This window comes from Bos indicus x Bos taurus, chromosome 11, assembly GCF_003369695.1.
Source record: "Bos indicus x Bos taurus breed Angus x Brahman F1 hybrid chromosome 11, Bos_hybrid_MaternalHap_v2.0, whole genome shotgun sequence".
Lineage (NCBI taxonomy): Eukaryota > Metazoa > Chordata > Mammalia > Artiodactyla > Bovidae > Bos > Bos indicus x Bos taurus.
Genome location: NC_040086.1, coordinates 6,296,455 through 6,311,877, shown reverse-complemented (window position 1 = coordinate 6,311,877; position 15,423 = coordinate 6,296,455).

Below are 15,423 nucleotides of genomic sequence, written 5' to 3'. Positions count from 1 at the left end.
TGGAGATTCATACACACCGAGGAAACCAGAATTGAAAGAGACACGTGTACCCCAATGTTCATCACAGCACTGTTTATAATAGCCAGGACATGGAAGCAACCTAGATGTCCATCAGCAGATGAATGGATAAGAAAGCTGTGGTACATATATACAATGGAGTATTACTCAGCCATTAAAAAGAATACATTTGAATCAGTTCTAATGAGGTGGATGAAACTGGAGCCTATTATACAGAGTGAAGTAAGCCAGAAAGAAAAACACCAATACAGTATACTAACACATATATATGGAATTTAGAAAGATGGTAATGACAACCCTGTATGTGAGATAGCAAAAGAGACACAGATGTATAGAACAGTCTTTTGGACTCTGTGGGAGAGAGAGGTGGGGGATGATTTGGGAGAATAGCATTAAAACATGTAAATTATCATATAAGAAATGAATCACCAGTCCAGGTTCGATGCAGGATACAGGAAGCTTGGGGCTGGTGCACTGGGATGACCCAGAGGGATGGTATGGGGAGGGAGGTGGGAGGGGGGTTCAGGATGGGGAACACGTGTACACCCATAGTGGATGCATGTTGATGTATGGCAAAACCAATACAATATTGTAAAGTTAAAAAAAAAAGACACTTTATCCTTGGAAGGAAAGTTATGACCAACCTAGATAGCATATTCAAAAGCAGAGACATTATTTTGCCAACAAAGGTCTGTCTAGTCAAGACTATGGTTTTTCCAGTGGTCATGTATGGATGTGAGAGTTGGACTGTGAAGAAAGCTGAGCACTAAAGAACTGATGCTTTTGAACTGTGGTGTTGGAGAAGACTTTTGAGAGTCCCTTGGACTGCAAGGAGATCCAACCAGTCCATCCTAAAGGAGATCAGTCTTGGGTGTTCATTGGAAGGACTGATGTTGAAGTTGAAACTCCAATACTTTGGCCACCTGATGTGAAGACCTGACTTATTTTAAAAGACCCTGATGCTGGGAAAGATTGAAGGTGGGAGAAGGGGATGACAGAGGATGAGATGGTTGGATGGCATCACCGACTCAATGGACATGAGTTTGGGTAAACTCCAGGAGTTGGTAATAGACAGGGAGGCCTGGCATACTGCAGTCCATGGGGTCACGAAGAGTCAGACATGACCGAGTGACTGAACTGAACTAAACTGAACTGATATTAATTATTCATATGAAAATAGCTCTTATAATGTAAATTTAAACATCTATGGGGAAAAAATTAATATTAGTTTCTTAGATCCATTTTTCCCACAGCAAAATGACTTGATTTAAACCAAGGGCTAAAATATGGAATTCCCTGGTGGTCCAGTGATTAGCACTTGGCACTTTCATCGCTGAGGGTGTGGATTTGATCCCTGGTTGGGAATTCTTCAAGCTTCATGACATGGTCAAAAAAGAAAAAAAAAAAGAAAAGTAAGCCAGTGACTAAATTAATGGATGAATGCTTATACATTTATTATGAGTTTTGTTGTGACTTTTTAATCTATATATAAATTGAAAGAGGCAATACAAGAGTTTTACTCTTATTAAATGAATTTTGCAAATAACTTAATCTTGGAGAAATTCCATTGAGTATAATTCCAGACTGACAATTCTCCAATACACATTGTAGATCACTTATTTTCCTAACCTCTTGTATTGTCTCTTGTTTGTTTTTACATTTTTGGTGTATTTGTTACACAGGTGAAAAAAAAAAAAAACCCCAAAACTATGCCAAATTGGGATTACGATAAAAGACTGACTGCATTTCCTTTCAGTATTATTTTGGGACATTGTTGAACAGTCCTGCTCAAAGATTATTTGATTCTCTAGGGAACGTAGCTTTGTTTGTTATTAAGTTCAACTAACTATGGCCCAGATTCTTAATTGTAGGTTTTTGTCCAGTAGACTTGCAAAGATTTGTCTGGTGAAGAAAGTTCCACCAAAGAGTACAGTTTTCTTGCCCTGTCAGGACATAATTAGCTTTGTTTCTAACAGTCTTATGGGCTGAATGTTGTACCCTCACCAAATTCATATGCTGAAGTCCTGACCCCCAGTGCCTCAGAATGTACTTGGAGATAGAGTTTTAAAGAGGTACTTCAGTTAAAATGGGGTCGTTGGGGTGGGCCCTAATCCAGTAGAACTGGTGTCCTAAGGGGAAGAGGAGATCAGGACTCAGTATACACAGAGGACAGACCGCATGAGGACGCAGAGAAGCCGGCCATCTTCAGCCCACCCGAGAGGGCATGGAAAAAGCTTCCCCCCCACCCCTCGGCCTCTGACCTCTGGCCCCTAAGATCACGAGCCATGGAGGCCTGCAGCCTGGGCTACTTTGCATGGTAGCCTTAGTAAACCAATTCACTTAGCAAAGTTATTTCAGCACAACTTTCCTGACCAAATAAACAAATTCTTCCAAGAAGGAGCTTTAACATCTTGCTGAATCTCCAACTAATGTGTTAAATAAACACTCTGTATTTGAATGAAAGTCAAACTTTTAACGTTTCGGACATTGTATTTTGACAAAAAGTGATAAAATCTTCTCCCTGTTCTCCTATTGAACATTTACTCCATCCAAGTCTTCGTTTCCAAACGTCCTATTGTTAATTCTTTTGATATCTGATAACACATCCACCAGTCAGTCATCAGCCAATATTTTTATCAGCTTTTTTGTTTGTTTTTTTTTTTGTATTTTTTTTTTTTAGCATCCTCCAGAGACTTCAGTTAGAATGCCCTGTGCCAGCCCTTTTCCAGGTCACCCAGATATTTTTCCTGCCTTCTTTGTGTTATCTTAGGTCAAAGGTTGCTGACAGATTTTTGGCCACTGAAAGGTCCAAGCCTTAAATTCCAGAGGGCAGGCAGGTGAGGGAAACTGAGGCTTTTCAGGCTTAAGAAAACTGTTAGGGGGACTTCTCTAGTGGTCCAGTGGTTAGAATCCGCCTGTCAGTATAGAGAACGCGGGTTCCACCCCTGGCCCAGGAACTGAGATCTCACACGCTGTCGAGCAACCAGGCCTATGTGCCACAACTACTGAGCTGGTGCTCCAGAGCCGGGAAGCCACAGCTACTGAAGCCCACGTGCTCCATGGCGCATGCTCCCCAACAAGAGAAGCCGGGGCCTGGTAAGGAAGAGGAGTCCCTGCTCACCGCAACTAAAGAAAGCCCTTGTGCAGCCAAAAGTAAATAAATAAATAGATAGACACTTAAAAAAAAAAAAAAGCTATTAGGGAGCAGTCATCTGGCCCATCATGGGGGCTGTTCTGCAGGGAGCATGACACTAGGGATTCTGTGTCAGCCCCATTTCAGTGATGTTAGCAGACATAGAGTCTAATAGAGCCCTGTTGCAATTCATCTGGGACCTTATCTTTAATCTCGCCCATCAGAATCTGACACTTTATTCACAGCAAGGCATTCTCTGCTTATATTACGAAAATAGCTATTCCACATCTCTAGGGTGGATTCGGTTGGGGCCATTTGCTGAAGACAGGGAACAGGCCTGATTCCTTACAATGCAATGGGAGGTCGTTGTTTCTAACTAAAGAAAAACACTAGTGTTAGTTGCTCAACAGTGTCCAACTCTTTGTGATGCCATGGACTGTAGCCCACTAGGCTCCTCCGTCCATGGGATTTCCCAGGCAAGAATGGCCACCACAGTGGGTATCCATTTCCTTCTCCAGGGGGTCTTCCTGACCCAGGGATTGAACCCAGGTATCCTACATTACAAGCAGATTCTTTTCCATCTGAGAGCTGCCAGGGAAGCACCCCCACCAAAAAAAAAAAAAAAACCAACACTAAATCATTTTCAATTAGAAAAACGTATTAGGTGACTCAAGGCACTTGGAGGCCACAAGGAAGCCCTTAGCCCAGGGGAGAAAATGTATCGCAGTGTCTGGAATAATTAGTTATTAATAGCTATGTAATTGAATAATTCCTTTCAAGTTAAATAAATGATTCACATAAAAATAAATAAGTAAAATTATATTTCAATTATAATTACAAATTTAACAGAATTAGCTGGCACTAATTTAGAGGACTGCTGGATTGGGCAGGCACACAGGGACAGAGACATCAGTCTGGAGGCTCAGCACCCAGGCCCAAGTGAGGAGGCCCTGTAACAGGAAACAGAGACACCACCACAGTTATTTTCTTTTATCACCAAGAGGAAACAGCAGGAAACATGTTACGTGTCTGTCTTCTGTAAGGTGCTGTGCTGTCCTGTCCACTGCCGAGGAGTCGGGTAGGGGGTCTGCGGGGCCATCCCTGAGCCAAGATAACAAGAGTAGGCGCTGCCCACATCAGACACGTGATGGTCATTGTCTCAGGTCACTTAGCCTTCACAGCTAGCCCTGAGGAGGAGCTACTCCCCACTCTTTACAGGTGAGGGAATAAAGTCCATGACATTAGGAACCTCACTCACAGTCACGTAGTGGCCAAGCTGGGTGCTAAATTCTGAACTCTGGTCTCATCGATTCCCCAGAGTCATCCCTTGCTGCTGCTGCTGCTACTGCTAAGTCGCTTCAGTCGTGTCCGACTCTGTGCGACCCCATAGATGGCAGCCCACTAGGCTCCTCTGTCCCTGGGATTCTCCAGGCAAGAACACTGGAGTGGGTTGCCATTTCCTTCTCCAATGCATGAAAGTGAAAAGTGAAAGTGAAGTCGCTCAGTCGTGCCCGACTCTTAGCAACCCCATGGACTGCAGCCCACCAGGCTTCTCCTTCCTGGATTTTCCAGGCAAGAGTACTGGAGTGGGATGCCATTGCCTTCTCCAAAGTCATCCCTTAGGCACCGAAAATTCCAAAGTGAGTCATCAAATGAATTAGGCATGACCTGGAATTAATGAGCATTTTTTAAATTTAATTAAATGAATTGATATATTTATTTTGAAAATTCTTATTGGAATATAGCTGCTTTACAATGTTTTGTTACTTTCTACTATACAGCAAAGTATGACCCCATGGACTGTAGCCCGCCAGGCTCCTCTGTAAATGGTATTTCCCAGTCAAGAATACTGGAGTGGGTAGCCATTCCCTTCTCCAGGGAATCTTCAAAACCAAGGATCGAACTTGCATCTCCTGCATTGACAGGCAGATTCTTTACCACTGAGCCACCTGGAAAGCCCAGGGGAATACAAACCACATTTTGAGTCCTTTTGGTGACTCAGAAAATCTCTAATGCTAAAGATATTTTTGAAGTCATACTCTATTACTAGAGCATCCACACATCTGACAGAAATGAAAACCTTTTGTAAAGGAAGACAACATAACTCTAAAGTTCAAATTATTTCTACATATTATTTCTCAAACAATATCAAGCACATAATGAGGAACAATCAGGTACGACATCACACCCATTTGGATGACTATTAAAAACAAAAGAAAGAAAGAACAGAAAATAACAAGGACTGATGAGGATGGGGGATACTGGAACCCTGCTGGACTGCTGGTGTGAATGTAAAATGGTGCGGCCACCGTGCAAAAGACTATCCTGGTTCCTCAAAAAATTAAACATAGAATTACCATGTGATCTAGGTTCCACTCCTGGGTATACTCCTCAAAGTTGAAAGCAGCACCTCAAAGGGACATTTCTATACGCATTTTCATAGCAGCAGTATTCACAACAGCTAAAGTGTAGAAATAACCCAAGTGTTCATCAGTGGATAAGCAAACTGCGGTCTCTACCCCCAGTGGAATATTATTCAGACTTCAAAAGAAAGGAGGACTTCCCTGATGGTCCAGTGGTTAAGGATCTACCTACCAATGCAGGGGACACAGGTTCAACCTCTGGTCCAGGAAGATTCCACATGTAGCAGGGCTGGAGGGTGGGCAACTAACCCCATACACCACAACCTCTGAGTCTGAGCTCCAGAGCCTGGGAGCCTCAGCTACTGAAGCCCTCCTGGCTACAGCCCATGCTCGGCAACAGGACAGCCCAGCACAATGAGAAGCCTGTGGACTGCAACTAAAGAGTAGTCCCTGCTCCCTGCAACTAGAGAGGGCCTGTGTGCAGCAACGAAGACCCAGGGCAGCCAATAAATAAATAAAATTTAAAAAATAAATAAGTGTTTAAAAAAGGAAGGAAATTATAACACTTGCTATGACGTGGATGAAACTTGAAGCCATTACGCTAAGTGAAATAAGCCGGTAGCAAAACCACAAGTACTGAATGGCTCCAGTTCCATGAGGTACCTAGAGTAGTCAAATTCACTGAGACATAGAAGAAAGGTGGTTTCAAAGAGCTAGCGTGTGTGCATGCTAAGTTGCTTCAGTCATGTCCAGCTCTTTGCGATCCCATGAACTATATCCCTCCAGGCTCCTCTGTCCTTGGGATTCTCCAGGCAAGGATACTGGAGTGGGTTGCATTCCTTCCTCCAGGGGATCTCCCCGACTTAGGGATCGAACCCACGTCTCTTATGCCTCCTGCACTGGCAGGCGGGTTCTTTACAACCAGCGCTGCTTGGGAAGCCCTCAAGAGCTAGAAGGGAGGAGACATGAAAGAGTTATCATTTAATGAGTATACAGACTCAGCTTTGCAAGATGAAAACAGTTCTGGAAATGGGTGGTGGTGAAGGTTACACAACAATATGAATGTACTTACTAGCTCTGAACTGTACACTTAAAAATGGCTAAGATGAAAAAAAAAATGCTTAAGATGGTACATTTTATGTGAGGTGTGCTCTGCTGTGCTCAGTTGCTCAGTCATGTCTGACTCTGCGACCCCAGGCTCCTCTGTCCATGGGAATTCTCCAGGCAAGAATATTGGAGTAGGTTGCCATGCCCTCCTCCAGGGGATCTTCCCAACCCAGGGATCGAACCCAGGTCTCTTGCATCGCAAGCGGATTCTTTACCATCTGAACCACCTGATATTTACCATAACAAAAAACATTGAGAAAAATATTTGAAACAAACTAAAAATTACCAGGCATCCAAAAGACAGATAAACAGTAGCAACGGGAACTCCAGACAGGGGAATTGCCAGATTATAAAGAACCACAATCACTACGCTCAAAGAAGTAAAAGCTTGAAATGTGGGGCGTGGAATCGGAAGGTATAAACAAAATCAAGTGCTTGCTAGGGATTCAGGGGGAAAGCGTGGAGGAACAAAAAGCACTGGGGGTTTTAGGACAATGCAATTGTTCTGTATGCTATCCTGGGGATGGGTACATGATGCCATGTTTGTGCATGTGTACCTAAAGACTTTGCATAGAATGAAGTGTGCACTGCATTATTCAAAACATCCCAAACTGGAAGCAACCCAAATATCCATGAAGAGCAGAGAGGATAGATAAATCGCAGTATAGTTAGACAACCATGCGGACTGCTCTACTGCAAAGAACATGAGCTAACTGCAACTAGAGGAGGCCACATGGATGAATTTTACAACCATAAGTTAAAAATGTCTTGCTGCAAAAAAATTAAGTGATTTCATATGTAATACCCGAAACAGGTAAAATTATCTGTACTGTTTAAGGATGCATACCTGGGTGTTCAGGCTGTTTAGAAAAGCAAAGATGAGATTATCATAAAAGTCAATATAGGGATTCTGTTTGTGAGAGCAATTATGATTAAGAAGGGCTGAGACAGGCAATATTTCATTTCTTAACTTGGTTGATGGTTACAGGAATGATTACATATTAGTATAAGTGACTGTAGAGTCAACAAACTATGACCTGTGGGCTAAATCCTGTCTGCCACCTGTTCTTGTAAATAAAGTTTTACTGGAACACAGCCTTACTCCTTTGTTTACATACGTAAACAAGAACACAGACAGAGTCTCTATTTCACCATTTACACAACCATGTGGGGCTCCATGGCCCCTATTTTCTCTAACACATTTGAAGATTCATGGTGTGTTTTTAAACATGTGTATTGTCCAAAGATGCTCAGTTCAGTTCGGTTCAGTTGCTCAGTCATGTCCTACTCTTTGCGACCCCATGAACCGCAGCACGCCAGGCCTCGCTGTCCATCACCAACTCCCGGAGTTTACCCAACTCATGTCCATTGAGTCTGTGATGCCATCCAGCCATCTCATCCTCTTGTCCCCTTCTCCTCCTGCCCCCAATCCCTCCCAGCATCAGCCAAAGATGCTACAATTTATTAATTCGTATTTATAGTCCATCCCATTCTTAAAGCTAAGTGACTCCACGCTCCAGTGGGGATCTGATAGCCCCTCCTCCCTTGACCTGCCTGTGGATTTGCAAAGTGACTTGACTGTCAACTGTGTTGTGAGTGTTCCTCTTATTCTCAGCAAAGCTGCTTTATCCAGGAAGAAGAGTCACTTTTCTCGGGTTTGAGGAACTCTCTTCTTTGTGTAAGACAAATAGTTTTTCAGCTACACAAGAGCTGAGTTTGGGCGCCATTGTTTAAGCTTTCCTGTGCTGCATTTCGTGATAAATTGAGACTTTTGTTTTGTTTTGTTTTTCTTCCTTGCAGAGGAAATCAAGTACAGGAGACGTCTTTATGGTGGGCTATATCTGATGCAGCAAAGGCAACAAACTCAGGAAGTTCAAATGTTGTCTCCTTGGATGGGCCCAAACACAAAAATACCACCTCCATCTAATAAAGTAGAAAACACTATGCTGGAGCAAAAGATGCAAGAAATGGTCTTCTTAAGAAACACAAAACTCAAGGTTTTTTTTTATCACTTCTTCTTAGAGGCCTCTTCTCATTAGTCATTCAACAAACATTACCAGTATCTATCCAGTACTATGCTAGGAACTCCCCACATTAAGGAGCTTACTTTATAGAGGAGGGATAGGACTTCCTGCCTGCCAATGCAGGGGACATAGGTTTGATCCCTGGTCCAGGAAGATTCCACATGCCATGGGGCAACTAAGCCTGGGCACCACAGCTACTGAAGCCTGTGCACTCTAGCGCCCATGCTCTGCAACAGAAGAAGCCAGTGCCATGAGAAGCCTGCACACAGCAACTGAAGAGTAGCCCCCACTTGCCGCAACTAGAGAAAGCCCATGCACAGCAATGAAGACCAAGCACAGCTAAAACTTAATTAATTTAATTTTTAAAAAATGTATAAGAGGAGAGACAGCCCAGTGTGAGCAATGCTGGAGTGGGATTGAGCCCAGGTGGGTATGGAGGACACTGGGGACCCCCACTTAAACTGGTTGAAGAAGAGGGGGGCCTGGGAAGTCTTCCAGGACAAGGGGAAATTGAGCTGAAGTAGCCTGGACACCAGTTAGCCAGAAGATGAGAAGACCCCAAATTCCAGGCAGTCAGAACAGCTTGTGCAAAGGCCCTGACCTGTGCAAATATGTAGCTCCTCACAAAACTGCTAGTTCTGTGCTTTAGGAACGTGAGTGAGATAGGGCTAGGGTAGCAGTTGTTCAAATCTGAATAATTTCTATACAAATATTTGAAACTATAGGCTTCCATCTGTAGGGAAGAAAAGAAGTCCTCAGGCGTGTGGTCATGGACTTGTCCTGCTTTTTGGTAAACAGGACCCAAAGTGTGACAGAAATGTGCACAATCAGGGCACATTTAGTTGCAATAAAAATTGCAACTGTATGATCCTGAGCTAAATGCTCCACTTCTCTAAGCCTCAGCTGATTTACCTACAGAGCAAAAAACATGTCTATCCCACAAATGGCTGCACATGAAAGGGTTCTGCGAGCAAACGTGATGTGATGGGAGCCACGAACGCACTAGGTCTCACTGGGCTTCCCATCAGCGTTATTATGATCACAATTTTTGTAATTATATTACTACCATAGTTTTCACCATCTTGATGAAGTCAATCACTTCCCAGCATGATGAGCGATGAAAAGAAAGGAGAATAGAGACAATAAAGTAGAGGGGGAAGGGAGGAGAGGCCCAGGGACTCCAAACCCCAGAGTCCCTGGGGGCAATGGCAGAGGGAAGCCTGCACGCAGGGCCAGGAGGAAGGCCACAGGTGGCGTTTGGCTGGGCTATATGAGGGGCAGGAAGGGGAAGTGGCTCGTTGTGTGGCGGGCAGAGAAATAATAAAAAAGTGAGCCTGTGAGTCAACAGTTTGCGGCTCTCAGCATATTTCTTGAGCAGCTATGATCACACTCTGTTTTTTGTTTTTAAACGAATAAAAGCAAGGAAATCCTAAACTGATGGGTCTGTTCAGGTTGCACGAAGCCTTCCAGTGCATAGCCAACACGCGAGCTCAAGTGCCGACTAGAGGAAAATCCCAGAAAGTCTATTCATATCCTAGCAGAATGCAGAATGTATAAAACACGACTCCATATGTGTTTTTAGTTCCATATGTTACCTCTCCTTGGACACAGCCGAAGGCTGGCACAGATCCTGTGACAGAAGAAACGGCACAGTGTGCAATCGTGGGGGGCTGGGGTGTGTCAGGCCTTCACCCCCATACCCAGGGAGAGCACATGTCCCTAGCGTCTCCTGTTCACACTGCTCCTGCGAGTGAGGTAGGTGCAATGAGCTCAGGAGGTGTCTCCCCCCATCTCTGGGTGTGGGGTGGGCCGTGGGGAAGAGGTTATAGAAGCAGAGAGGTGCTCAAAGGAAGCCAGAGAGTAGGACCATTTGTTTAAAGCAGGCTGGCTTTTGGGACAGCCCGAGATATCTGACTTGTTCCACACCGCAGCTCATTGTAGCTCATTTGCTAGACTTAGTGCCGTGGAACCCCAGGACCCGTCAAGAGGCTCATTTGTGGTAATCAGTGTTATGCAGAAACAAATCAGCCAAAAATGGGGGAGGGGTGGGATTCTGCAGACAATGAAACTCAGAAACAAGAAATAAAACGGAGTGAAACAAACTTATTTCCCACAGGACCTCTCAACAACACAGTAGTACCAGGGGGCACTAGTGGTAAAGAACCCACCTGCCAATGCAGGAGACGTAAGAGATGCAGCTTCCATCCCTGGGTCAGGAAGGTCCCTAGGAGGAGGGCATGGCAGCCCACTCCAGTACTCTTGCCTGGAGAATCCCCTATGGACAGATAGTCCACAGGGCCGCCAAGAGTCGCATACAACTTAGCACTCACACCCATGAATCATCAAGATAGGATTTGGGAGTTTCAAAAGGAGAATCTTTTTCTTTTGGCAGAATGCTAAACCAGAGTCCTCATAATGCCATGTTGATAAAACGCTAGTGCTAATTATACTGTTAATAACAGCGCATTTGAGTATCTGACCTGTTGAAGAAAGTTTTTAAGGCAGACCTGAAACTACTTTGTGTGTATACGAATGTCTTTTATGGATCATCCCCTAGAATACAGCATGTGTATGTGTGTGTGTGTGTGTAGTCATGAACAGATGTGAGAGTTGGACCATGAAGGCTGAGCACCGAAGAATTGATGCTTTTATACTGTGGTGCTGGAGAAGACTCTTGAGAGTCCCTTGGACTGCAAGGAGATCAAACCAGTCAATCCTAAAGGAAAACAACCCTGAATATTCATTGGAAAGACTGATGCTGAAGCTGAAGTTCCAAAACTTTGGCCACCTGATCAAAGAGCCAACTCACTGGAAAAGTCCCTGATGTTGGGAAAGACTGAAGGCAGGAGAAGAGAGGGTGAAACAGAGGGTGAGATGGTTGGATGACATCACCGACTCAATGGACATGAGTTTGAGCAAACTCCAGGAGAAAGTGAAGGACGGGAAGCCGGGTGTGCTGCAGTCCATGGGGTTGCAAAAAGTCAGATGCAACTTAACAACTGAACAACAACAACGGTACATATAGGAAATAACTGAAATCATGTTAACAATTTCTTTCCAAAGGCAGCTGGATATAGGTAACAGTCACAGGTTTACTGAGCATTTACTGTGTGCCAGGCATCGTGCTGAAAGCTTCATCCACCTGCTCTTCACCTCACAGCTACACTCACTAGTAGTGAGCGCCCTATTTCAGAAACAAGGAAAGTGCCTCTTAGACCTGCCCCAAGAGTGGTCAAGCCCGTGGCCCTCTGCAGCCGTGTGACTTTGGACATGGTTCTACAAGCCTTGTTTTCCTCCCTGTAAAATGAGGCGAATAGTATTATCAATTCAAGTGGACTTACAGCCTCGTGAATAGGACCCTAAGGGATGCCATGTTCTTTTGCACGTGTGGGGTACCGGGTTGGGGGCAATCTAAATTTTAGTCCAGTCTTCTAGAATTAGCTCCATGTAATGATTCATTCAGCCCTCTGAGCTCACTCCCGGTCTCCTTAGGTAAACAGGATCTCTCTTTCAGTTTCTTTTCCCTCCTCTGACTTTCCCCAGGATGGCCTGAGGCCACATGGGGTCTGTGTGGGAAGACCACATTACTCATGGTTCAGGCCAGGCCACTCCGGAGCATGACTAAGACTGCTAGAAACAGTGGCACAAGGGCCTCAGGCATAAATTGCTCTGTCCCTGGCAAACCCACCCCCATGGGTCCCCTGGCACATCTTGCCCTCTTCTCTGGCTGCTGGGACCCAGAGGCCACAGCCTTGTCCTCTGGTGACAGGAAGGCCAGTGTCTGAGGCTGAGCATGGCTGAACCTCAGTCATCCTCCCTGGAGACTTGCTCCCTCTCCCTCTGGAGGGTTCAAGGAGGACCAAGGAGGTCTGGATGTGCCTACCCCAAGGTGGCTCCATGCCAAGAGACCCACCCTGTGACCCTGAGTTACATGACCTTTCTGATGAGATCCCCATCAACCACTGTCTGATGTGTTCTATTATACAGAATATTTGGGGGTAGCCCTGTTTTCATTCCTAGGCCTTAATTAGTGACAGTGATGGCTGTGGGTACCACCAGCTCAGGTACCATCGCAATGTGTTCTTACTGAGACCTCTGCAGCCTCGAACATGCATGTCTTATGCATGTGCTTCATGATTATTCATTGAGCGATGGCTCAAACCTAGCCATCCCTATGCTGAGCCATGATCACCAAGAGTACCTCAAAATGGTCCCCTCTAGGTTGGTGTGGGAGCAACCTGCTTCTCCCAGAACCCTCCCTGAGAAGATACAAGTATTAAAACCACATCCATTCATCATAAGGAGATCTTTAACTAGCTCAAGTGCAAAGGCAGTTTGCTGGAAAACACAGAGGAATCCTGCAGAACTCAGCTTCAGGAGGGACAGATGAGCCACCTAGGGAATGGAAAGTCCTCAGGCATCAGCCCTCTCCAGCTCTCGCCACCTGTATCCTTGGCCCCCTCACTGCAGACAGCTTCCCTCAGCTCATCTACCTCCTGGACAAGGTCCTAAGAAGTGTGGCCAAGCTAAGCGATCCAGGTTAGCTGAGGCTGGACATGGCTGAACCTCGGTCACCCTCCCTGGAGACTTGCTCCCTCTCCCTCCAGAGGGTTCAAGGAGGACCAAGGAGGTCTGGATGTGCCTGAGATCCTTACACGGATCTCCCTCGACTGCTCAGGTGCATGTAAACATGGATAGAAGGGGTTATGTAAGCTTCTAGGCTTCTGCCACAGTGATGACATGTGAAAATTATATTTGAGAATGACGATCTTGACAAACTGTTTACAGCTTGGATTGGCTCTTTGTGGTCTTTTTTTTTTTTTTTTTGGCTGCACTGTGCCACTTTTGTGATCTTAGCTCCCTGAAAGGATAAGTGCAGAGTCCTAACCACTGGACTGCCAGGAATGTACCCTCTTTGGGGTCTTAATGTGAGCAATTTTTAACCCAAGTGGAGACATGCTTCTTTTCATCAAACAGACTTTAACAATCTTCAGGCACCTATTGGGATGAGTACTTTTGTCTGGAAACAAAGTATCCAGGCAGATGCTCTTTATAAGACATGCCTCTGTTTTTAGATTTATTTTGTAATTATAAATTAATTATTTATTTGGAGTATAATCACTCTACAATGTTGTGTTAGTATCAGCTATATGTATTCCAAGATACAGCTATGAAGGTGAGAGTGTTAGTTGCTCAGTCATGTATGATTCTTTTCGACCCCATGGACTGTAGCCCGCCATGCTCCTCTGTCGTGTGATTCTCCAGGCAAGAACAATAGAGTGGGTTGCCATTCCCTTCTCCAGGGGATCTTCCTGACCCAGGGATAGAACCCAGGTTTCCTGCATTGGTAGGTGGATTCTTTTCCATCTGAGTCACCAGCTGCTGCTGCTGCTAAGTCGCTTCAGTCGTGTCTGAGTCTTAGCGACCCCATAGACGGCAGCCCACCAGGCTCCCCCGTCCCTGGGATTCTCCAGGCAAGAACACTGGAGTGGGTTGCCATTTCCTTCTCCAATGCATGAAAGTGAAAGTGAAGTAGCTCAGTCGTGTCTGAGTCTTAGCGACCCCATGGACTGCAGCCCACCAGGCTCCTCCATCCATGGGATTTTCCAGGCAAGAGTACTGGAGTGGGGTGCCATGGCCTTCTCCCCTGAGTCACCAGGGAAGCCCCTATATACAGCTATATGTACACATATATCCCCTCCCTCTTGAACCTCCCTCCCTCCTACAGCCCCCACATCCCACAAATTACAGTTTGCAAGCAGTCAGTGAGGAATGAAGTCCATTCCTTCTCTTTCCACACATTCTGAGAGTTCCCGGCAGATAGTACCGTTGATCACGCTGCAGGTGGCCCACCTTTCACGTGAACCAAGAGTAAGGGAGGCCGTGGTCAGTGGAAAGCGAGCTGTGCGGAAATGGCTGCCCCTGTGCGGCTCCAGACCACGGGCTGAAGAGCAGGAAATGGTAGAGACGTGCTTGCTGCCATCTTGGAGCTGCCCATCACCCACATGCCTGGGAGTGTCATGCCCCCATCAGTTTCAACTAGAGCTTGATCCAGACTCTCAGAAGGTGAATCCAGACCAAGGAAAATTTCAACATATGGTAGTGATCTGGAATCTCTCCAATGAGATTGTCTTGATCCAGCACAGTTTGAAAGTCACCATGGCTTATGGGTTTAGAGCCCAGTGATTTTAAAAGGTCCCTTTCAGGGGCTTCCCTGGTGGCTCAGTGGTAAAGAATCTGCCTGCCAATGCAGGAGACACAGGTTCCATCCCTGATCTGGGAATATTCCACATGGCTTGGAAAGTTCCAGAAAAACATCTATTTCTGCTTTATTGACTATGCCAAAGCCTTTGACTGTGTGGATCACAATAAACTGTGGAAAATTCTGAAAGAGATGGGAATACCAGACCTCCTGACCTGCCTCTTGAGAAACCTAGATGCAGGTCAGGAAGCAACAGTTAGAACTGGACATGGAACAACAGACTGGTTCCAAATAGGAAAAGGAGTACGTCAAGGCTGTATATTGTCACCCTGCTTATTTAACTTCTATGCAGAGTACATCATGAGAAACACTGGGCTGGAAGAAGCACAAGCTGGAATCAAGATTGCCGGGAAAAATATTAATAACCTCATATATGCAGATGACACCACCCTTATGGCAGAAAATGAAGAAGAACTAAAGAGCCTCTTGATGAAAGTGAAAGAGGAGAGTGAAAAAGTTGGCTTAAAGCTCAACATTCAGAAAACTAAGATCATGGCATCCGTCCCATCACTTCAT